Raw genomic sequence first — 24,335 nt, forward strand, 5'->3', positions numbered from 1 at the left:
CTTGATATGCCAGTTGTTTGGTCTATGGCAGCAGGCTTGGTCTGAAGTAGAAGCCTTTTAATCTTTAATCTAGATGTTGAGACCTTCTGTATCATTGCCTGGTAGTTTTTGTTCCAAAAAGACATAGTTTAGACACATGCTAGAGATCCCATGGTGCAGTTTGCTGTGCATCTTGGAGATTGATCTCCTCACCCTTTGCCCTCTCTGTGTCTGGATGACTTTGTTTTCAAACACGCTTGATCTAAAGAGCCTCTGAAGTCCAAGCCTACCACTTGCCTCATGTAACAGGTGACTGGCAGGTTGGAAAATGCAAGTGAGCATGTGCAATAATGTTGTCCTTGGATTATGATTTCATTGCTGCAATCCCAAAACCATCCGTGTAACTACTTGCTTACTGTTAAAACTACAACCCCAAAGCTGCAAGTTGTGAGGTTTTGGGGAGAACAGAAGAAAGAAGAGTCTATTCCTTCTCCCACACAACATCTGAAATTGACTAAGATGGGAGAGGAAGGAGCATTATTGACTGATACGAATAGTCAATAAATAAAACCTAATTTGAATTAAGGAAGCAGTGTCCTAAATGACACATGCTTCACATAAGCTCATCGTGCTGTATGTTTGGTTTTGGCCAGCTCTGGAAGGAATTCTAATTATTAACCAGCTATTAATTGCTCTGTGTCTTTGTGGTTGGGATGTGCTCCTTACACAGGAGAGAGCAGTTCCTTAAAGGTTCACTCACTAGTCACCTTGTTTGGAACCTCCAAGGTGTCAGTGATCCTTAAACCCTCAGGGTGTTGATGGAATGATGCAGTTTTGCAGTTCAGTGACTTGGTCTTTCACAGGGCTTTTTGTGAGTCAATTTTTAGCTTACACTCTTTATTTTGCCTCTTCTTGGGGAGCTTGCTGCTTGCAGTGATTGTTGGCCGTGCTCTGCTCTGTTCAGGTATGCCAGATGTTTGCTGTGAAGTAGCTGAGAGTGAGAGAAGCCTCCATCTTTGGTGGCTAGACTGGTTTTGGCACTGATGATGATTTCATCTTTCAGCTATGCAATGTGTCTGAGACTGGGTTGGCTGGAGACACACCTGAGTAACTTCAGTTGTGGAGATTATTAAAGAAAAATGCTCCCCCTCTAGTTATAATAAAACTTCTGCCACCCATTTCCTGAGCCTTACCGGCTCTGAGTGAACTGTCATGGGGCACTTCTCAATTCTAGTTTTTATTAATTTCTTCCTTGTTGTTTGACCAGCACTTAACACAAGTTAAGTTCAGAAGACCTAGTTTTGCTGCCTGTATTTGAGGGAAGGAAATAGTATGCTACTCTGTCCTAGAAAAGGAAATCCTTCCTGGATCGAGGCGTAAAAACTTGATTCCATTTAAACATGGCATGTTCTAGCAGGAAAGGGCTGGAGTGCCTTGAGCCTGCTTGGGTTTAGACTTTTTTTGTTGTCCAGGCCACTTTCTGTTAACTTCTTAAAAATGTCCTTTTCTGGAGTTCACTTGTGTTGGAAGCTGTTCACCTCCTTGATCTTCGTGTCTAAGGCGGCAGTCATAAGGCATGTGGAATTCACAGCAGACTCTTGACCGCTAAGCAGAAGAGCCTCAACAACATATTATGAATTTTAGGGTTTAGGATTAATTCAATCTGAAATTGCGGTTGCTTTGTATTACAACCTTGTGACCACCTACACTGGGCTGTACCTAATTTATAGTGTAGACTTCTAATCTCCACTTTTAAAGAAGCATTTCCTGGCTGTTGCCCCCATCTCAGGGCCTGTGGGATCTGGCATCAAACATTGTTTGTGTTCACTTATGGGGATAGAAAGGAAAGGTGTGGAGTTCATCGTGCTCAACAGCATCTCTTTTTCTGCTCCTGAGCCAGATGCCTTTGCATGTGGCCTTGGGTGCCAAATCGTGTTTCAGCAGGCTGAATAGAAGGATTAGTAAGAGCCAGCTATTGGCAGGAAGGCATCTTACTGTCAGTGTCATGGCATGAAATTGATTGGATAGGTACAGCTCTTGCATCTTGCTGGGGAACTTTTTTTAGCTCTGTTAATCACTGTGGGAAATCTTGAATCAAATACTTGAAACTTCCCCACCCCCTGTCCCCCTAAATTAAGGCTAAAATCCTGGGATTCTTGGTTTTGTTTTTAGTGACTACTGTATTGAATAAATAAGGACCCTGCCTTTAAAAATGCAATGGGCTTCTTCTGTCCTGGTGTGTCTTGACTGGGGCTGCCAAAAATTTCCTCATTCAAACTGACATAAAGTTGCAGTCTTGCTGCATGAAAATCAATCACCTCATGGGCAGCAAGGTATTCAGGGACCTGAGATGTCCCCAGGAAACTGCTTACAGTTAGAAAATTCCTCTTCCTTGTTCACTCACTTGGTATGCACCAGCTTCCACTGCAAGTCTTGTGGGGTGGCTGCTGGTGCATGTGAGGAGTTGCACGTTTCTTGTGCCTGAATAAAAATTGTACAGCAGTGTGTTGCAGAACTCTTGGCCGTAGCCAGCAGGCAGCATGACAGCGATTCATTTGGTACTGCAAGTTTTGCCAGGAGATTAAAGGACTTTTAAGATGGGTCTTCAGATGCCGTTTCAGTAGGGTAGGTAATGGTTGGTTGTTCTGGTGTTTTTACACTATAGATCTGGCAGCATGCTTTCCCAAGGTAACTTGTTCTTAGTCTGTGTATGCTCTGTAGACAAGTATTTTTATATCGTACATAGGAGTAAAATAAGCTTGAATAGGCTGATTAAGGTAGGACTATGGTAGCAGCAGTGACTAAGGTGGAAAAGCAATGGGTCATTAATGTGTGGGCTCTCTTTAAAAGAGCATATTGTTTTTTAGCGTTCTTCCATTGTGCACATCAGGGTGTTCATCTTGGTTTGCAGTTATCAGTGATTTTCCCCTTAGATAAGTGACCAGTAGTTGAGCTGTCAGGCAAATGATTTCATGCCTGCACAGCCTGGGCTGGGCACCTAAAAGAGAACCAAAAACATTATGTGGCTGCTGCATTTCATAACTGCTGTAAAACAATCGCAGTGGGGCTTTTCCTTTCCAAAATGTCAAGACAATAGAAGTATTTCTTCTAAAGAAAGAACAAATGGAGGAGGAAGGCTCTAATTGCCCTTTAAAAACAAAATCCCTATCTTGCTGTGCTGCTTCTGGTCTAAAATTAAAAGTTAGATTAATCTTTGAAGCAGTGCAAGAATCTCCCAAGTGGCTTTCCTCTCTCCACCCAGCACGTGCCTGGGTTTCCCACTTGCTTTAGGAGCAAACCTCTCCTAGGGATAAGCTGAATTTTGCTTGTTGCTGCCAGGAGCAGTGAGATGTATTCAAATTTGGGGAGGCGAGGGGAGCAGTACACTGATCTCCCTTCTCCTTCTTCCAAAACAAACAAGGGTTGGATTTTTATTAAAACCATGACTAAGTTTTGTTTCTTAAATGAAAACACACACTTTATTGACTTTTTAAATCGGGTCTAGCCCTTCCAGTCATGTTCTGTTAAGCGTGCTCTTCCTCCTGTCTCTCTCAAACCACTTGCAAGTAGAGTTTTTAATAAAGAGTGTGTTTTCATGTTTTTATAGTAAAGAGGGAGGAGATCAGGCTCAAGTTGCTCTGCTAATGAGACTCTTTGAGGAAATCTATCCCGTGTTCATCTGTTTCAGTTACTTCTGTGATAGCTTACCTTCCCCCATGCCTTGGCAGAAGGGCAGCTGCCTCACCAGCAGGAAGGGAATGAGATACTAAAGCTGTTCTGATGTTTGCATTATTGATCTTGGCAATACTGCTCTTTAAATCCCAGACAGCCCTCTGCCTTCCTTCAGGTGTTGCCTCTGCTGAAAGAAGAAAGCAGCTTTCCCCTGGCCTGCTATTTATGAGGAAGGGAGAATTCAGTTTTGCTTTATCTTATTTCTGGCTTCAGTGTGAAAATGCCTTTGCTGACTGATGATGGAATAGGAGCAAACAGGATTTCATGTTTGAAACATTCAAATGAATGGTTTCCTGTCCTTACTGTGGGACTTATTTAAATGCTGTATAGGCCTTTGAAAAGCTGTTCACTGGAACTCACTTGCTTGCAGGTCTGACTTAGAGCAGTAGGTGTTAACCACTAGTTTCCCTCTGACGCTAATGCCACTTTGGTTTGATGGTTTTGGCCACTGTTCCTGCTTGCCGCCATTCGTTATGTACATCTCCTCAGCACGTTGAGCCAAGCTGTGACTTCCACAGATGTATAGTTGGCTGTGCAGTGGGTTTCTCAGGCTTTCATTTCTTCACAAATATGCCTGTGCTGGCAAGATGCAAGCCGACCATCATAGTGGTCTCACAGAACAGCTGTCTTTTATATCACCTCACTCCTTTTAATTAAGGGGCTTTCTGCTGATGTTGGGATCTGGGGGAGGCCAGTGGCAAATGCTGTGAAATGTCTTCTCCTCACTTCCTGCCACAGAAGAAATATTGAATTCTGCTGATGTGAAGCTGTAACTTGTTTTTTGTGTGTGTGTTGGGTTTTTCCCTCACACTTGGAGTCTCAGCAGACTGTCCTTGCTGGAAACCCAAAGAAAAGTTGAGCGGCTGGAGATGTCTCACTACCTCTTATCAATGGAATATTGATGCTTTCAGTGAGCCTCACAGAACACTAAGTGTAAAAAGGCATCTAACTGGCTTCAGGAGACTACCCTATAATATTGGGTGTAGTAGTGCAGAGGATTGGACACATATATTCAGTGAAATTCCATTGAAACTTGAAAGCTTGCAAATACCTTCTGGCACTACTGCTTCTGAGGAGGAGCTATATGAGAGAGGCTTCTGCTGCTACAGGGTGTGCTCTGCCTGTCTGGAGAGTTGTTGCAGAATTGTGTGCAAACAGGAATGAACTACAACAAGCACTAAATCAGTTTAGCATCTTTTTTCAGTTCCTGAATACTGACATACAGCTATAACTACATCTTTACAGATGTATTCTTCTATGCCATAGTGCTGGAGTTAACCACACGTGGGAAATGCTGCTCTGACGAGCAATTTTGCCAGAACTAAGAGTTGGAGTGTGTATTCATGGAGTAATGTGACTGGGCTTGGTAGACACTCACTGCAAAGAGGTAGGTCAGTTTGGTGGTGCTGACTCAAATAAGGCTTGTTTGGAATCTATAATGCTCATTTAACAAAGCTGTATAAATCGAGTGACTTTTCTAGTGAATGCTTTCAGGCCCTGGCTACAAGGACAGTGGGAGAGGAGTGTGATGTCTGATTAATGGTAATCAACCAGCTGTTAATGAAGTATATTCTCAGTTTCTCAAATTATGCAGAAGAATTTTCAAGTGGGTTGTATCCAGTATCCAAACTTGAATGGGCATGTTTTGAGGCTGTTAGGTACAGTTGTACTGGAATACCTTATAGCAAAGGTAGGGTGGAAGATCTTTTGTCTTAATTACCTAAACAAGCTTAGGCTGGAATATGTTTTCGTAAGGTGGTGTCGTTTTTTTGCAGGATTAAGTCTGTAACCTGGTGTTAGCTGGCTTTCATTCCCTGGGAAGTAAGTTGACCACCTCCTCTGGATTGCTAGCCTTGTGGACAAAGGATATCCAAACATGCATAGTAAACTAATGGTGATAGTTCAGCATTTAGTTCTCATTCTCCTGTTCCACAGAATGGCTCTGTGAATTAATTCTGTTTTGACAGAGCTGCGTGACTTATAAGTCATCTGTAGACTCAGTGCCTCCTTCCTTCAGCAGCTGCTTGTTTCATAGGTTGCAGCTTAGCAATCACCACTCCTGAAGAAGAAGGGATGTTTTGGGAGGGTCCAGTGTAAGTGGTAATATGAAGGGGGTCAGCAACGTGGCGCTGGTTATTCAAAGGAAAGGGAGATAAGAACCATTCCAGGCAGCAGTGTGGTATATGGACATTTTGTACTCCTTGGCTTTTCCCAAACATAGTTGTTTGCACCTCTTCCTATTCTGTCCCACCCCATATCTGTGACTTGGTTTTGACTCCTGTCTGTAGAGAGCCTGTTAATGTCATCCTTTGTTTCCTGTCCTTTAAATCACTTGGGGAGTTCAGTAAAGCGCACACGCACACACAAGTGATTGATAAGCCTTTAGGTTACAGAGCAACTTTTACTTCCATTGCTCCCAAGAGACTGCAGTGTGGTTTTGGGCCAGCCCTGTTCTTGTTCAGACATCTCATAACATGTCTGTCAGGTGTGCTTTCTTTCCCTCCCTCTCCTGTTTTTCTTGATAGGTACGTGAGATCATCTTTTACCACCACCCCCACCACCCTTTTCCCTCCTCCCAACACCTAACATGTACTGTGCAAACTGGGATTTTACTCTGCGGTCTCATCTTTGCAGGCAGCAAGAATTCTTTACTAGGTGCAGCACTGCTGCTGGCTCAACCCCCTGTCTCCTCTGCCTTTAGTTCTGTTTTTACGCTCCGCTGTACAAGTGAAGCAGTAAAACTCTGTGACTTAAATGGCTGACAGGAGAAGCATAAGGAATAGCCATGAAATGGCTTTAGGGTAGGATCAGAGTTTGCTTGGCATGTGTTGCTGGGTTGTAGGTGTTGTGTCTTTTCTGGTTTTAAGCAGTACTCCTGTCTTTCAGCAGCACTGAAGTGGGATGGTGTACCTCCTGCCCTCTTGTAAGTTATGCTCAGTCTTCACAAGGAAGTCACCCATACATGATGTGATAGATCTATCCCTGCAGGCTAAAGAGCTTACAAAGCTCTGTTGCTTGAACACATATGCGGACTGCCCACCTGTCTGCAGAAAGAAAAGTGTCTCGAGGAGGAAGTGTTTTGGTTTTGGGCTGTTCTTGTTACCTCAAGCAACCCAACTTCATGGAGTAGGGGGGCTTGAAGTAACTGCTGTGTGGAAGCAATTGTCTCTGCTGTTTAGAAGCTGATAACTCCTGAGAAGCAGAAGGGATTTTGAAGTCCAGTGAGCTTCATGGCATTGTCGAGTTCCACCACACTATGTGAGTTAATGGGCCCAAACTGGCCCTAACAAGCAGAATCTAATGATTAATCCAAGTGCTGTGTTTCAGTCCTGGCTTAGTGAGAGGCCTGCAGCCTCCTTGAAGCATGCTGCGGACAAAGCAGGAGGAGGATCACAAAAGACTAGGCCCAGACCGTGAAGACTTGACCAACAACAGAAGCCAGAATCTACTGTCATGACAGAAAACAGATAAATCTCTGAAGGAAAATACTATTTTTATTCTTCAACTTAACAGCATATTGGACTGTGATAGTTAAAGCATTAAGCTCATAAAGCAGGTCCAGCTGCAGCTCCACTGACTTCAGTAGTGATGATGATATACGATAGCTGATGATGTGGCCCTGTAAATTTAGGTCCAGCTTTACAGATGCCTGAAGCTAGAGTTTTTAGTGTATCGTTTGAAGATAAAAACAAAAGCTTTCTTTTTCTATAGGAGAAATTAAAAGGTTTTGATGTTAGGTTGGAATGGGGTTTTCTGCCTGAATACTGTCTTCAGTGGAAAAAGAGAAGGATACAAATAAATTAGCAATTTGTCTCTAGATGGTGTGAATTGTGAACTTTTTCTTTATTTACTTCCTGGAATCTTCATTAAGGAAGGCATATCTCAGACTGAAGTGCGGTGACTGAGGAAACTTACTTTGAGAGGACCTCTGTAAATAGACTAGTGTTTAGCAATGATTTCAGTTCCTTCCTCTCCCAAATGAATTTCAGCTTTCCTCAGTGCTGGCTGCAGTGCTCTTCCTACCTCATGATCTGATGCCTGACCCTCTTGTTTTATCTTCTCCTGTGGCTAGCCTTCTAGGACTGTACAGACTTTGGCACTTCTAAATGCTCTTAGTGCTTCTTTTTGGTAATCAGTGCTCCTTGTAATGTAGTCATCACCTCAGCACTACCCCCTCCTATTCTCTCCCCCCGCCTCCCCCCTCCCCCTTTCTGCTCATTTTGATTTTCTTTTTTTCCCCTTTGTGCTGCTTTAAGTATCTCTGTTACTGAGTGTCCATGACAGCCTTTGGCTCTCTGTGTGTACACTGGACTACTGCCTTGTACGCCTCTGCTGTGAAATCCAGATTCTTTTGAGTGGGTATCTATAAGCTTGACAGTCTGAACAACAAGCTGTTCTTGCTTCTGTTTTTCTGGAAGACTTTTACTTAAGTAGCCACTTTTTTAGTGAGGTCAGCAAATGCTCAGATGCTTTCTGCTCCTTCCACAGTAGCACTTAACCCTGCTTTCATCTGTTGGCTCATCACAGTGGCTTTGTTGGCCTCCATCAGTGACACTGGCCAGAACATATGCATTGCTTTAAGCTCCTGTCAAAACCTCCTAGGACAAACAACCCTGTCTTTTATCTTCTCTTATTCCAGATCTCACTCAGTGTCAGATGCAAACCTTGCCTTCCCTTTAGAAGATGTCACTTCAGTGTTTGACCAGATTGTCGAAGTGAACTGTAGCACTGTTCCCTTTCCAGGTCCCTTTGCTACAATTGAAGTAACTTGCTGTCAGTTCTCTGCATTTAGAGCAGAGGTTTATTTACAGGGTTATAGCCCTGTATTTGGATACATGGGAGTTTACATCCATGAGTGGTAAATCCACAGGCTAACTTCCCTTTCATGCTAGAAGGCTGTGTGCAGACAGCAGTCATCCTTTTGGAGCACGTTGCTAGCCAGTAACAGTAGGAGCAGTGTGTGTCATGCAGTCAGCAGTCTTTCTTTAAAGGTGTTTTTCTATGTGATACGTTCATACAGTTAACTACCCCTCTGATGTTAGCCACATGGCCTCCTTCGGGGAGTACTTGCAGAGCTTTTCATTATCTGTTGCTCCAGCATGTCTGTGTACACGTACGTTTCTTTTCCCAGGAGGAACGTGATAAGGCCAGAAGTTCTTCATTCTCCTTTTGATCTGGGGCTCCTTGAGGACTGGTAGGGAAGCTTCAAGAATTCATTCTGAAGCCAGGACAGATGGACAGCCAATTACTAGCTCACTATCACTGGGATTTTTGTTGATGATCCTTTGGGTTTCTCCTCAAGTCCCTTATCTCCAAAGCAAAAGTCATTAGTTTATTTCCTGGCTGCTTTCCTCAGTACCTCCTTTTAGATGTGGTGGCTGTGTAGGTAGATGATAACATCCGTAAGATTGCTGATTACTGTAAAGGCATACAGAAGTAGTTGATACAGAGCTGTCACACACATTCGACTTTAACAGGCCTCTCTTGGCTTGAAAAGAATCCTTTCCAAAGCAAAGTCTACAAAATCAGACTTGGAGGAGGCTAGGCTCAGGCTTTTGAGCTAAGACAGCATAGGAAATATTTACCTCTAAGGACCAGTGTTTTCAACCTGTGCTGTAACTTCTTGGTCCTATATTAGTAGCCTTCTGCTGTAAAATTGCACATAGACTGCATGAAATAATCCTGCGCTTCCAAATATTTAAGTGTTGCGGATTTTTTGTCATCCCAGGAACTTCTTAGGATGGGAGCAGGAGGACAATAAAATGGGAACTTAATAACTACATAGTAGTAATTTTGAGAGAGGGCTGGCTGAAGGAAACCTTTCTTTATTTAGCTAGGAGAACTAACTGAAAAGAAACAGTTAATACATAGTATCCCACAGTCAAAAAAAGGCTGAAGTGTAAATAATTTTGTAAATACTGGTCTGTGGAACTGCTGGCACCATTACTGCTATTTCATTAACCTGATGAATCCCAAACCTCTAGGCTCCCACAGGGAGAGGCCAGAAGCCATAGGCAGTGACCTGCAGGAACTAGCAATGACTTCCTTCCAGTTGCTCAGAGGCTGTCAAGGAGGAAGCACTTTTACTTGGCCACAAACCCCACTGCTTTAACTGGAGAAAGGTACAGCAGTGGGTTTTGGTATGCTGTAGCAATCCTGAAATCAAGCTAGGGTCATGCCGTGGCACAGCCTGAGAAGATAGCCCAAGTTTGTAGGGCGAAGCATGGAAATGCATGCTGGAATTTCTCATGGATAGAATCTGTCCTTCCAGCAAAGCTGCCACCAGGCTGAATGTGGTCTTTGTAACTCGTGTCTGTTTTTAGCCTTTCTTCAGAACTTAACAGTATCAATACTTCTTTCCTGCTGCCTCTCAGGTGTGTTTTCCATGCTTCTTTTCTACCCTTGGTTGTGGAAACAGAGCAAATTTTCACACTGAAAGTCTCTTTGTGTCCGAAGCTGAACATAAAGCTGAGGTGGGTCTTCCCTTGTCTTAAGTTGCCTCTTCACAAGCAGAATCATCAGTCAAGTTCAGTCAAGGCAAAGCTGCTTTTTGAATTAAATCCAGATTGTCTTTAGGCCTGTTCTGCCTAGTTGGAAACTATGAAATGTTTGATACAGTGTGGCTGTCTTCCAGATAGTAGTGGACCAAAACAAATGAAAAGGCGTAATTGAAAATTGTGAAATGCGTGGTTCATATGTATGTATGAACATGAAAAAATACATATTTCATATACATATAGGTGAAAATATTGCATTCTTTTTATAGAGAAGATTTAAAGATTGTTTACAAACCAGTACTTTTCTTGCAAGCACTTCCTCAGGCTTGAATGATCTCTGTGTTGTATTTAGAGTTTGAAGACTACATGTACCAAAAATGTTGATGCAGTCCCTGGTGTGAAGATATCTGCTGGGAGAGACTAGACAGGAAGGGCTGGTGCATGAGCAGAGTGAATCAGACCAATAGCGGGCAAATTACTTGCTTCTCCTGGCGGTTCACCTACCAATGGAACTGTTTTTTACTGGTGTTCCACTGTTGTTTTCCCCCTCAACCTTTGTGTTGTGTGGAGCTGCTGAAGTGCTGCCTGTATTAATACAATCAGCAGTAATAAAAAGGAGTTTGCTTATCAGCCTGGAGCATCCTGGGCAGCCTAGTTGCTTGTCAGGATGAAAGAGTGAAGGGTGGAGTTTAGTTAGTGAAGATCAGGTATGTCCATGGGAAGCTGGCAGTGGTGGAGGACTCAGAGAGGGCCTGTTGGGTGGGTTTGGCAAACGTGCACTATCAGTGTGAATCTGTGATCCATGAATAACCAGAATTGATACCTGCTTTGTGTGTATTCCAGCGTTGTAATGAGCTAAATACTGTTCCAAGGGTCTCACTGCCCTTGCTTGTGAGAGCTGTGGTGACAGTCTGAGGTGTCCTCCTCTCTCCCAACACTGGGTAGGAATCTGGCTTTTATTTGGGGGTGGGAATGCTGATAAGACCTACAGTGTGTCTTCCCCTCTCTCAATTCTGCAGTGATAAACTGCTGAGTGTAGGACAGAGCTGTGCTCAGCACTTGCTGGAGCATGTGGAAGCCACTTGTGCATGCTGCAGGGTGTTCGGTATGTTCTTCTCGCAGTGGCAGTCCCAGTTTTGCCAACATTATCTGACTCTTGCACTTCAAACTGTGGTGACTCTTTGCCTGCATTTATATATGGTCAGGTTTGAGTTGCAGGTACAGAGTACCTTTTAGTGAGCCAGCATCCAGCCAACAGCTCGTGATTTAACTGGAAGGACAGGAGACCTGTAAGAGTAATATAGCATGTCTAAAGCAGACCATCACAAAATCAAGCCTGTCCTAAAATATAATGACAGCCTAAAGCTTTTGTAAGCTGAAATCTCTGCATTCCTGGCAGCTTAGTATCAGAATCTGTATAGCAGTTTGAGCCCTCACAGTGACATTGGGGGTGTAATAGCATAACATAGCGTACACCTTTCTGCACAGATGTCCTCTGAGAGGGCAGGACCACATCTCTCTTCTGCTATCATTTCCTACCCTAAACAAGCATTGAGCAATGTTTTCCTGCATTTCCCATTCCTCTCATGTTAGCTGCTGCTCACATTTTGCAATGATTCTTCACCAGTACACTTTAGGTTGGTCTTCTAGATAAACATATGTTAATGACACAAATTGGTGTGGTATTTCAGGTGTTAGCTTTTAATTGGAAGTCCCTTCCCAAGTAACTTTTCCAGTCTAACAGTAAACAGGAATTCCTCCATGTTCTGCACGCCACTGACAGCATGACTTCCTCTAATGGAAATTAAAGGATGCGATCCAGCATATTTTTTACATTAGAGGTGCTGACAGGTTATAACACAGTGTGTAAATTTAAAGAGCTAGAATCTCTTGGCTGTGTTGCTGGCAGAGGGTGACAGTGGATGGGACAAAGCAACAGCTTTCATGCTCTATTAGACACAGGAAGAGGGGAGAATGTTGGGGAAGAGGCCTGATACAGTTTGTTGTTTGGTTTTGGTGGTGTTTTGGGTTGTTTGGGGTTGGTTTTTTTTTTTTGGTTTTGGTTTGTGTTTTTTTTTTTTTTTTTTTTAAATGTGGCCTTCCCTACTGAAACAATTGAGAGAAATTATCAGTATTGATCTTGTGTAAATTCACAGAAACAAAAGAACTTCTCCTCCCTCATTCTGAATCATTGTGCTTCACAATGCAAGAAGTCTGAACTTTCTTGCTGTGCTTGGCTGCCTTATCTTGCCCCTAGACTGCGAGGCTTGATACAGCAGTTGCGTTTGGAAGTGGTGAAAACTTGCAGTAGGCAGCAGAGCCAGCAAAGCCCCCTGTGAAAGGAGCTGTCATTCGGCATTACAGCCTGTTTCAGTGGCAGAACTTGCTGTGCAAATGTTGCGCCCACACCAAGTTCTCAAACTTCACAAGGTACTGCTATTGTAAATGCTTTAGCAGTACGGTCACTTGCATCTGTTTACCTCCACTGTGACACAAGTGATTTCTTGAAATGGATATAGTGAGAGTACAAGGGCAGGCTTTTTCTGAAGAGTCTGCAAATATTTGTGGTTGGTGATGTGTGTGCTGCCAGCTGTAATATCTGCATGAGCAGCTAATAGAATCTGCAATAGCTGCAAATGCCAGTTAGGGAAACTTTGTGTGCTGCTCCGGGCACTGGTACCTCAAAAATGGAAATTCTAAAGCAAATTTCAGAAAGCTGTTTTCTCATGAGAAGAAGTGAACCACAGATCTTGTTAACAGTGTCTTTGCAAAGGCACAGTTTCTGACTGCTTAGAAAATGAGGATGTTTAAAGTGCCCTGCTGGGGGGGCAGCAGAGACCTGGTATTTTATTAGAAGAACAGGAAGCTCTCTTGCGTGGCTTTTGTGTTTTGGGGGTTGAATTGTTAAAAACCTGTGCCACCTTTGTTTATGCCTGTTAACCATTGGCAGCTGATAAGGGCACAGACTATACACAGTTGAAGAAGGTAAAACTTGAGGATTAAAGCATCTTAGTCAAACTGTTGTACCTCATTTTCATGTCTGCTTAAGGCATCTATAAATTCCAGAGGAGATGAGGGAAGAGTTTTAAGATGGGGAGAAGGTGACAAGATGTCTCCTGCTTTCTGAATCAGTGTAGTAAAGGGGTTTGCGTTCTCACTATTTGCAAATCACTTCGAAAATAAGCCATTGTTGCATGTAATCCTTGTTCATCAGGTGTCCAGCTTGTACCTTTTAGAAAGCATTTCTGGCAATGAAGGCAGTCAGCACACTGTGGAAAGAATAAATCGTCTGAGGATATTGGATCTGTTAAATTAGACAGGAAAACCATCTCAAGGACCTTCCTCAATTAGCACACTTTCTCTCAAGTGACTGGTGGTATTCTCACAGCTTCTTAGCCAGCTTTTGGCCTGATGTTCTTCTGAACTGTAAGCCTGGCTCTTTGCTGGTTCCCTTACTGTCTGCTTAAAGGTTATGATAATGCATCTCCACTAGCCCTTTTTGAAAGTAAACTTTTAGCACAGAATGTGAATAAGCCACATGAAGAGTTTATTTGGAGTGAAGGAAGACTTCCTTAAGTACGCTGCTGTGCACCCTTTAGCACTGCTTATCAGGCAGGTGGCAAAGGTGTAAAGCGCCTAGAGGTTATGTAGTGAATGGATGTGCTGAAAGCCCTTAATTTCTGTTTATTCTTACATTTAGCTAGTGAATAATTGTCATCCTGTACAGTATTGAGCATCTCGTGACACATAAACAGCCCTCTTAATTAGTCAGTCTCTCATTTATTTATACCTCCCTCAAAGCTTAGTTTGACCAGTACAGAATGGGTTTGGGTGGGTTTTTCCTCTTTGTTTTCTCTTGTTCTTTCTAACTAGCTTGCTCACACCTTCCACTTCTTTTTCTGATGATAGTCAGCTGTAGCTTCAGAAAGGCTGTCAAAGTTGCTCAGGCTTGCAGCTCTCCACCCTGTTCCTCTCTGTGCTGAGCTGCTCTGGTTACTGTGCCCATGGGTGCCCTGTGCCACCACACCTGGCTTCCATTTGTGAAGGCTTCCTTCGGCTGGCTTTTCACCACATTCCTCCTGCTGCCTAGATTGAGAGAGTGAGGTGGCAACTGCTCTGGCCTCATGCTGAATGCATCTTCAGTGGTCAAACCTGCTGTGCTAAAAACCTTGCAGACATCAGGCAAGGGCAATACAGGTATCCAAAAGGACTCACCACTTGGTGTGGTAGTAATATCTGGTATTTCTCTTAAGCGATTAGGATAACTTCTAGAGGTCTCTTAATTTTCAGGCATGCTAAGCTGTAAATTACTTCTGAATTGAAAGTTTTATGACTTGTGAATTGGAGATTCCCTATTGGCCATACTTAACTAGAAGTACTGAGGCACAGACTTGTTTAAGCTGGTAAACATAGCTGCTGCCTCACCATTTGGTGACATTATTTCCTTCTGGATATTCCCTGTTGGCTTCCAAATCACTGCCAGGGTATATAGAGTGACTCACTTCTTGTAGTGCTTCCAAGATGGAAATTCTTAACTCTAAGCTTGGAGGTGACAATAGTAATATTTTTTTACTTACTTGGTAGATTAGTGGTTGGGGTGAGCCCAAAGGTGATACATCCATATCCAGTAACTCACCAGCTAGCAGCTGCCTTTTGCATGTTGAGTGGATTTGTGTGGGGCTGGCTTTCTGTTTGGAAAATATGCTCAGACAGCCCTGTAGTTTTAGGGAGGGTTTTATGTTGAGCTTCAGCAGAAAGCTCCCATTGTGAAGGAGCTCGGGCTGACTCTGCATAACATGACGAGGCTCCTACGCAGCACCCTCCCACAGCCTGTCAAACCGACAGTGCGATGCTGGCTCTGCATGTAGCAGCGGTGAGAGCGCTGGGAGCTATTGACTAACGTGATTATGAAGCTAGGAATCTCCTCCTCGCTTCCTGTGGGCTGTGTAACACAAGAGCAAGACTTTTTAATTAATACAACAATCTGAAGCGAGCGAAAGAGCAGAGCTCAGCTAAAACAGTTTCCCCAGCTGTTTGGGCAAGCAGATGATGTGAAATCTGGCATGTTATGTTAACTTTACATTGGCCTTTGACTGATCTGACAGGAGAGGCATAAAACCGAACAGAACGGTTCTCAGCAGAAATGTGTGTTACAAATGAGATTTTCCTTCCTGTTGCCTGGCTTTTTGATATCTGCAAAGCCCAGTTGGTCTTGAATGCCTCACCACTCTCTCAGAATACCTCAGGTATTCTTAGGACCAGGATTTTCCAGTTGTCTGTCTTTCCCAGACAAGCAGGTGATTCACAGCCACAGCCTTTTTTCCCATTTTCTTTCTTAATCTTTCACTACTGTATCTGTGTATTAAAAGGTGGAGACTAAGAGCTGGAGGTGATTCCTTTCAGCTAACCTATCATTTGACTTGCCATGGCTAAAGGCTTGACTTGTGTGAAATGAACTGAAACAGACAAAGGCAAGATGACCTGTCTTGTGTAGAGTTTTAGTGCAGTGGTCTGGATGTTAAATTGCATCCACACAGAAGGAGAGGCTGGAGCTGAGCATTAAATGTGATCTGGAAGGGTAAAGGGGAAAGAAGGTGAGGAAAAGGATTTCCTACCCCTGTATTTTATTTTTTCCCCTTGCTGCAGCTCCCTGGATTAATGTGGTGTTAGCTGCAAAGCCAAGGGCAGGTGTTGTTAACTTTGAAACCTGTTTAACCTGCCTCCTTGATGCTCTATCTATCCCTCAGCATGGGAGGAAGCACTCGGATCTTTTCAGTTTCTGCAGGAGGGGCTCTGTGTTGATGCTATGCCTGAGTGCTGTACCAAACACTAAGGTTCTGCACTTCTGTTCTTGGCCACCTTAAAACATGTCCATCAGGCTTAACAAAGCAAGCATCTTTTTAACCCTGAGTGAGTTGTTGGTTCTTAATGTTGACCTCTATACTGTAGCCACAAAACTTTGTGGAGCTCGTAGACTTTAAATAAGCAGTTTGATTAGCTACTGTATGAATAAGTACATGTTAAAATACAGCACAACTTAGTGCTGAGTGTTTGTATCCCCCCCCCCCCCAGGGCATTTTAGCAAGAAGACACACTGATCACATCAACCTGTGAGCCAGTGTTTTTGTTTTATATAGCAAGTAGTCTTCACTTTTAATGTCCTTGGAAGAGGGTTGTTTGTTTTGTTTTTTTTTTTTCCTGAAGATAGAATGCATCATCAAATAAAAATTCTTGTCTTGGTCACCACTTGGCTCCTGTTGTGGGAATTTAGTATGGATTAGTAATACTGCCTGATCTTATTATTAAAGATCTTTCCAATTCCTGATGCTGTCTAGCAATGTGAGAGTGAGGTGAGGAAAAGCATGGCAAAGGAACAGTGGGCTTTTGTCTAAAGAAGGCTATGGGGTTTTTAATTCAACCTTGTTTCATAGAGGGAGGGTGTGTGTGTGTGTGTGTGTGTGTGTGTGTGTGTGTATGTGTGTGTGAGAAGACGTAAACTGGCTGCTCACAGTAGTACCAGCCCAGGAGGGACTGAAAGTGGAGGAAGGTCTCACAGCTAGAGGCATCAAGTAGTGAGCTGAGGTTACTGGTAGCAGTCAGTGTGTCTGGGCTTGGATGCAGCTTATATCAAAGCTTGTCAGAGTCAGCTCAGCAAGCACTTGCCTTTTGTATTGGGAGGATGCTTCTGTTGAAAGCATTCTTGGAAACAAGCTATGCCGTGTAATGAAAATAAGTCCTAATGTACCACATCTGTTCTTTCCTTCCTTTGAACCGTGCAAATCCCTCCTCCTTCCTTTAAAGCTGCTGGGCTTTGCGTAACCTCTGATGTATTCTCCAGGTTTATAGCTTAACCATTCTAATGGGAGCTTAGTCCCTCATGAGCACTAAGTTTTTATTTTTAGCACTATGGGATCCACAGATGCAAAGTGCTTTATGTAATTAGCCCTCTTGTGTGGGATGCTCTTCCTTAAGGTGACTTCTGGAACTTACAATGGAGGTAAATCAGTCAGTGCCCACTGAATAGTTGTGTGGATGTGGTCTGGCCACAACTTAATTTCTCTGGGCACAAAGAAGAGCCATGTCTATGCAGTTCACTCAGAGCAGAGATCAGGCTGTGGATACTGTATGTTCTTTAGGGTACACGTTTGCCATTTCCCCACAATGATGTCCCTTCACAACAAATGCGGTGATGACTCAGTGTTATCTCCTGTGGAACAGGATAGCTGAGATCATGACGGGAATTCCCAGTGACAGGAATACTGGGTGTAGCTGAGCATGGCAGTAGGAGCCTCTGCTCTGTTCATAGCGGCAGGAGATTGCTATTAGCAGAAAGGAGGGCTGCACTTAATAGCATCTGTGTTTAGTACCTCTGGAGCAGCAGTGCCATCAGAAACTTGCTGCTACTACTAGCAGAGCTGTGCTTCCATTCAAAGTAACTTGTTTGGGTGGAAGCTGGAGATCTGTACTGTAGTGTTTGGTGTAACTTTGCTGGTGAAATACATGGAGTAACTTGTGCTCCCCAGGAGGCATATAGATGCTGATGTTCATTAAGGAGACCCCTGTATGGGGTTCAGTAAGTAAAGAGAAAGCTTTCTTACATTTGAGCGAGTACATGTCAGCTTCACTTGCCATGTGTCACGTTTTGTTCTGGTATCATGGAACCTCATCTAATTCTTTAATTTCTGAGTAATCACTTCCTGTCTGCCACTCCCTTGTTTGTATCATGTGCTCACAGGAAAAAACACTATTTTTTTAAAAGCAAAAGGCCACACCAGCCACTAGGTTACCACACTCACATAATGATGGGGTGTCTCAAAAACTGAAGAAAGAAGCCAGGATTTTTAAGAGGTGCAGACATCATTGGTGTACTTTGGGGAGTTTTCTTCTGCTTGATTGTTCTTTCAGTCTTGCAGATCAGTGCTCGACATTCTAAGAAAGAGAAACTTCACCATCCTGCTAGTGGTCGTCTGAGGGCTGGACCCCTCAAGTATGCAGGTCATGCAAACATCCACGGCTTTTGGAGAGTCCCCTCAGGTGCAAAGTTTTCTCAAGCCACAGCCTTTAATTACTTTGTGTACGCAGTTGGGCATGGAGCCCTAGCCACTGGTGGAGAAAAGAACATAGTATTATATAAATCATGTTGGGGAAATCACTTGGCCAGTAACTCCACACAGCTGATCCTTCTGCCAGAATTGCCGTGATCCTTTTAAGCTGCTTTTACGTAAAACATGCAGTTTTTACTGACAGAAGTGGGATGAGTTAAGTGCCTCTTGCTTTCTGGTGGTGGCCAGGCAAGGATATTGCTAGTCTAACATTAAAAGTAACAGATTTATTTTGTTCTCAGCTGGAGAAGCCATGGTAGTTGTGTTTGAGACAAGGCTTCCTTTCTGTTTTGAGGAAGAGGGGTGGGGACATGGTGCTGACCCTCATGCTTCATGCTGTTACTGCTGCTAAGGAAACAAGGTGGTAACATGCTGCTGTAGCCCAGATAAGTGCTGCCATTGCTGCAGAGGTTAGGGGTACCGCATGATGGGGTGGGGTGAAAACCACAGGGGTTATGATAAACTTCACACCGATAGCTTGTGAGACAATCTTTAAATATCCACTGTTACGCTGCAAAAGGAAGGTGTATTGAGGAGCTTATCCCTCCATTGAGACAACCAACATATGTTTGGCTCTGTAGGGGGGACGTGCATGGGGCAAATCCCGGATAGGCAGCCCTCCTTGGAATGACTTTCTTCAGCCTTTCCTTAGCCTGTGGGCAGGGCCTGGAGATACACTAGTAGCAGTGTTCATCTGGGGGCAGCTGTACATTAGGGATGGGGATGGCATTTTGTCCCCCAAGTGGGAGCAAAGAAGAAGTGGCAACTCTTCTTCCCAGCCATCTCTGTAAGGTGGATCAGCTCTGCACTGCCTAGCACAGGCCTACTGAGGAGCAACTGAGTTCTCAAGAAAAGTAGCACTTGCTTGTGCCCTTGGGTTTAATCAGGAAAACTCTCATTTTGCGCTCTGCAGGCAGCTTGTGCTACCTGTCATGAGGAAAGAGAGCTTCCTGGCGTGCTTTGTTTATATCTAGAAGAAGCAACGTGAGGTGAGCAGCCTTGCCCTCTGAAAGAGGAAGGGTGCTGAGGAAGTCAAGTGTTACAGACACAATTTGAGTGGTAATAGTTCGATCGTGCTCTTGACTTTGCTTCTCCTCCACGTTAGAAAACAGACCATTAAATAGAAATATATAAAATGCATTTGTTTTGTACCAGCAGTGCTTTAAGATTGCTCATCTCTTGTACCCCGCAACCTGAGGGGTCCTTGTTTTTGCTTCACTGCTTGGGGCTCTTTTTCCATTGCATCATTCCCGTGTCTGAACCACAGGGTTGCATTGGCCATACTCCCTTGGTGCATGGGATACTGGCTCCAGCTTGCTTCTGCCATGGCTTCTCCTGCCTGCTGGCTTGCTCCTGCCTGCCCTGGCCTACTCCAGCCTGGCCAACAGGGGACTAGAAAACGTCTGGGGCAGTGCTGCCTGGTAGGATTCCCACAGCCAGGAGGGCACCAGGGTGCATCCAGGAGGCTGCAGGTGGAGGCGAGAGCCTGCCAGTGCCATAACGCCCAGGGCATCCGAGGCAGTGCTGCGTGGGGCTGATGAGAGAAGGTGCAGCTGTGCAGAGCCTTGCGCAGGGCTGGCCTAGGAGGGGTGTTTATCCTGTGACTCATCCGACTCCAGCCAGCAAAGTTTGGGAGACTCCCAGAGGTCGCGACTTGAAAGACAAGTGCTGTAATTAATTTCTTATGCCACGCTTGTTTGGAAATCTGTTTAATTCTGTGATAAGAGGCAAAATCTGGACTTTGTTTACGATCTGCCGGCTTGGAGGCAGGAGCCAGAAAAGTGCTTTGTAAAGCATTGTGAATGTGTTTTCTCTCCCTCCCTCTCCACCGCTGCAGGATGTATTTGGCATTATCACGCCACAAGCAGTGAAGCTATCAAAACACGATTGCAGCTTTTTTTTTTCTTTTATTTTAAGAGAGATCCTAGAGGAATTTTAACTGCATAAAACCACCTCTTTTCTAGAGGTGGTAGCAACTTTTTAGAACGATCCAGGGTAAAGAGTAGGGAAGAGACAAGACCACTGCCTGTTTCTTTGAGGCTTAAATCTTCAGTAAATGTGACCTTGTCCATAGTTTGGGGATTTCTTTTTTTAGTTTATTTTACTGGGACTTCAGAAGTCTGAGTGAAAAGGCACTTCCTAGCTTACCTGTCTGAACTAGCTTGGGATGAATAAGGTGTTACTCAGCAAAAGAATGCATGAGAAAGAAGTACTTCAGAACAGAAAACAGTTTTTCTTGGTAGTACCCTTGTCTCTCACAGATCTAATGTTTGGAACAACTAATGTCCTCACTGCCACCTTGAATTAAGGTATTAGTGCTCCCAGCTCTCTAAATGCTTTCTCTCTAAATAGGAAAAGCCACATGCATGCTACAGAAATGTGATTAGCAGTTACCTGAACACAGGATGATAGATGATTCTCGATCACTATCAGTTTTGCTTTCAGCTAGAGAGGGAGGAGGATAGGAGAGGAGGAGAGCACCTGACAGAGAAAGTGAAGGTATGTGGCAGAAGGCAGCAGGAGGGAGTGTGAAATACCTTGTTAGATTCAGTTCCCTTGGGTGAGCTACAAGGTGTGTTAGCTGGGTAATATAGGTCCTGCTTTCCCAGCCTTGCTCAGCTCTGCTGGCTCTTGAGCAGAACCCTGAAATGGCCTTCAGTGCTGACAAAGTTCCTTCTGAAAGGAGAAAAGACTGTTTTAACATCGGTGTCTGTAGGATGACAGTTCTGATCAGGTTCAGTACTGCAGCTCTTCAAAAACTTTTCCTTTGACCTCTGTTACACACTAGGTTGATTTTGTGCTGCCTTTCCAAGCTTCCTTTGCAGCTTCTTCTGAGACTGAGGAAAACTTTTTTCTTTCATCTCAGAGGTATAGAATTTGTATTCTGAATGAATAGGATCTTTATTGTTATTATTATTATTCGTGGTGGCTTTCCAAATATTGAAGTTGTGAAAAACAGAACAGTATTCTCCTGAATTAGCTCTTTGGGTCAGTCTGTTAACTTCTTGCCTTCCATGCTTCAGACTTCTGCAAAAAGTAACTGGTTTTCTACTACCACTTGGGAAACGGTTATACTCAGTACTTGCAGAATACTTGATAAAATACACCACTTTTTTGTGCTGTTAATAAGATTTTTACTGTATCTACAGTGCACAGTAAGAGTTATTATAGCTGGGTTTCTCATTTTGCTTCATTTTGTTTTGCTTTCCCTAATGTGTACACATTTTCTTTTGTAAAGAAGAGATTTGCTTTGTGCTTGTATGGGGAGCAAAGGGTGCTCCCCTCAATTCCCTGATCTTCTGAGTGAGCGGAAGAGTGTGTTTGTTGCAGGTAAAAAATTGAGTGGGTGGGAAAAAAGTAATTAAAGGGTTGTTTTTTAATAACTTTAAACGTTAAAGTTCATGATGATGACTTGTTGAAAACATTGCATGTAATTATAGGTTGGAGAGTGGTGGTTTTGGAGGGTGTTCCCCCCCCAAACATCTTTGAATAGGGCTGATAACCACCCCATTTTGATGCCATCAGCTGAGTGAATACAATTTTTGATGGCTGTTGGGAGATGCTGGATACATGTTGATAGGCTTCATTTGTCAGGCTGTGACCTTACGGAGAGCCCTTACAAGTAATGTTATTACTGTCTTCATGCATAACTGACCCATTGCTGCTGCTGGGTGTCCGCTCAGTGCTGACTGGCCTGGGAAACAGTCTTGCCAATAAAGCCACCATATCAGCACCTGCAACCTTGGGATGAACCTAATAACGACTGATGGCTGAGATGTGCACGAGAAACATGATGTTCCTCAAATTCCCACTGACCCACTGCAGGAAAAGGGAAATATTAACCAAAACAACAACAAAGCCAAAGCTCGAAATCTACAATTTTCTGATGCTGCTATAACATAACCTTGCAGATGTGGTTTGTGGAAGAAAACAAGGGGAGAAGAGCTGTTTGATTCATGTTTGAGAGCAAAAGAGAAGTAGAGGAATAAACGGCTGACAATCCTAGTAAACACTATCCAGAACTTTACCAGTGAAATTTGTAGTCCTGTAGCTGGCTTTTGGGCTAGTTTGGGGAGCTAGGTTTGGATGTTTCTGAGGGCAAGGATGGCTTTCAGAGGCACAAGCCTGAATGCTTGTTTTACACTTGGTAGCACCTTTCTTCTTCAAAGGCCTCACTTGTTTCGTGGGGCAGACTTGCAGGTCATGGAACAGCTCCTGTTCCTTCGAAACAGTGCAGCAATTCAAAAATTGGGAGTCTTCTCTTGAGAGGGGAAGAGGTTCAGCAAGGGAATGGTGGCCTCTGATGACAAGCAGTGAGAAGTGCAGGAGGCCACACCAGCAGTGCAGACTAAATCCCCATAAGGTTATCTTGATTCTCAATGGAAGCAGCCTAAAAATGTTTCTTATGCATGTCTGACACCATGAAGAGAGCCTGACACTTAATACAAGGAAGGGTTGCTTGCTCTAGCATGCTAAACCAAGGAACAAAATGATGTTCCCCTTCTTGAAAGAGAGTAGGATATTTTAAGTTCATAAACAGGTTGGGAGTAGAAAGACACGTTTGTGTTCCTCAGTTTTTAATCCTAACCTACTAACAAATGCTTCCTAAATAGTAAGGCAAATTTATCTTCTTAATACTGAATCACTATAAAGGGGAAGTTGCTTTTTGCTTTTGCTGAACTGCAGCTTGCTAGGTTTAGCAGGGGCTAAATTAGAGTAGGATGGTGTTCTCAAATGTTATTTCTAGGGCAGTTATTTGGTGACGTTTCTTTTAAAAAACATGTTACTGAGTTTGCAGCCTACAAGCAAGCGTCTGGAAAACTTTGTTTAAGAAACTAAAGGATTAAGATTAAGGGTCTCAAGGATAACATGCTTTACTGTTAATTTGAATTTGTCTCTTTTAAACTTGTTTGTGCTTTAAAAAACCCTGTTGAATGTTGTAGATAAACCATAATGTTTAGGTAGGCTTCTAAATGTCGATGAGATTGTGTCCAGCTCCTTGTGATATGAAGGGAGAGAGAAGAGAGTGTATGAGTATCAGTGCACGTGTGGAATACACGACTTTCCGTGGAATATCAGCTACAACTGCTTTGCCTGCTATATGTTTTTCAGATTGGTTCACCCAGAGGTTGCTGGCAGCAGCAATAGCTGGATTTTTTTTAATACTCCTGCAATACACAGAATGCCGTGTTAGCATTCAGATAACCTTATTTTTCTCCCTATGAAATATTCCTTGATGAGTGATATTGGCACTGGACCTCCCCCTGAGCCATAGTTCACTTCGTGTCTGTTTCCTCTTAAATCACTTTGCTTTGTGGTCAGCCCTACAGGTCATAGACAAGAGACTGCCAGCTTATTTGTCGTCTGATTACTTTCCAAATGTTTTTTGTTTTAATCTAAGAAAACAGACACTGAATGCAACTTGAGTCTAACATGGGCACTGTTTTGTAGCTGGGACACAGAAGGTAGAAGGGTTAAACATGACATGTTCTCTTGAAACGGTTTTATGACTGCTGCTAATTTGAGTGCTCAGTATTAGAGATCTGTTGGATGGAGGGGTTACCCTTCACTATTAATGACTCATTGGCCTCCTTCCCAAGCTGCCTGAAGTGCTGCTCTCCCTAGTGGAAGTAATTTTGTCTTTGAAGTACTTTCCAGAGCTGTCAACTAATGTTCCACAGTTCCCAGAGGAAATAATAAGGCATGAGTGCATGTACACTGAAAACGTAGAGTCTGAAATGAACTGTTCCTATAGGAGCCTGGCAGTCTGCTTCTCTGTGGAATTCAGCTTGTTTATACAATCTTATCTGGCTAAGCTTTGGTATTTCATCTGGCAGGCGGTTCCTATGAAAAGCAGCTGTCCAAGCAGTGGGAGTGGTGCTCCTGGTGGTTTTTTCAGAAGGTCTATAATTTCTTGTTTCATGTAAATTAAAGAAATACAATACTCTTTTGGCTACAACCAGATGCTCTAAGCAGTTTTATTTCCCTTATAAATAGCCTTTTAAGTATGCTCTGCTGTTATGTA

The 24,335-nt window shown here is 43.5% G+C and overlaps 1 protein-coding gene across 1 annotated transcript in view; it reads left to right on the forward strand.

Annotated features, from left to right (window-relative positions):
- The window catches only part of PARD6G (par-6 family cell polarity regulator gamma), a 63,149-nt gene that overhangs the window by 31,970 nt on the left and 6,844 nt on the right, over positions 1-24,335 (forward strand). The gene's annotated exons all lie outside the window — the stretch shown is intronic.

Source organism: Neopsephotus bourkii, unplaced genomic scaffold, assembly GCF_033783945.1.
Source record: "Neopsephotus bourkii isolate Nb327-2 ecotype Australia unplaced genomic scaffold, CSIRO-AGI_Nbou_v1 NB_1248, whole genome shotgun sequence".
Lineage (NCBI taxonomy): Eukaryota > Metazoa > Chordata > Aves > Psittaciformes > Psittacidae > Neopsephotus > Neopsephotus bourkii.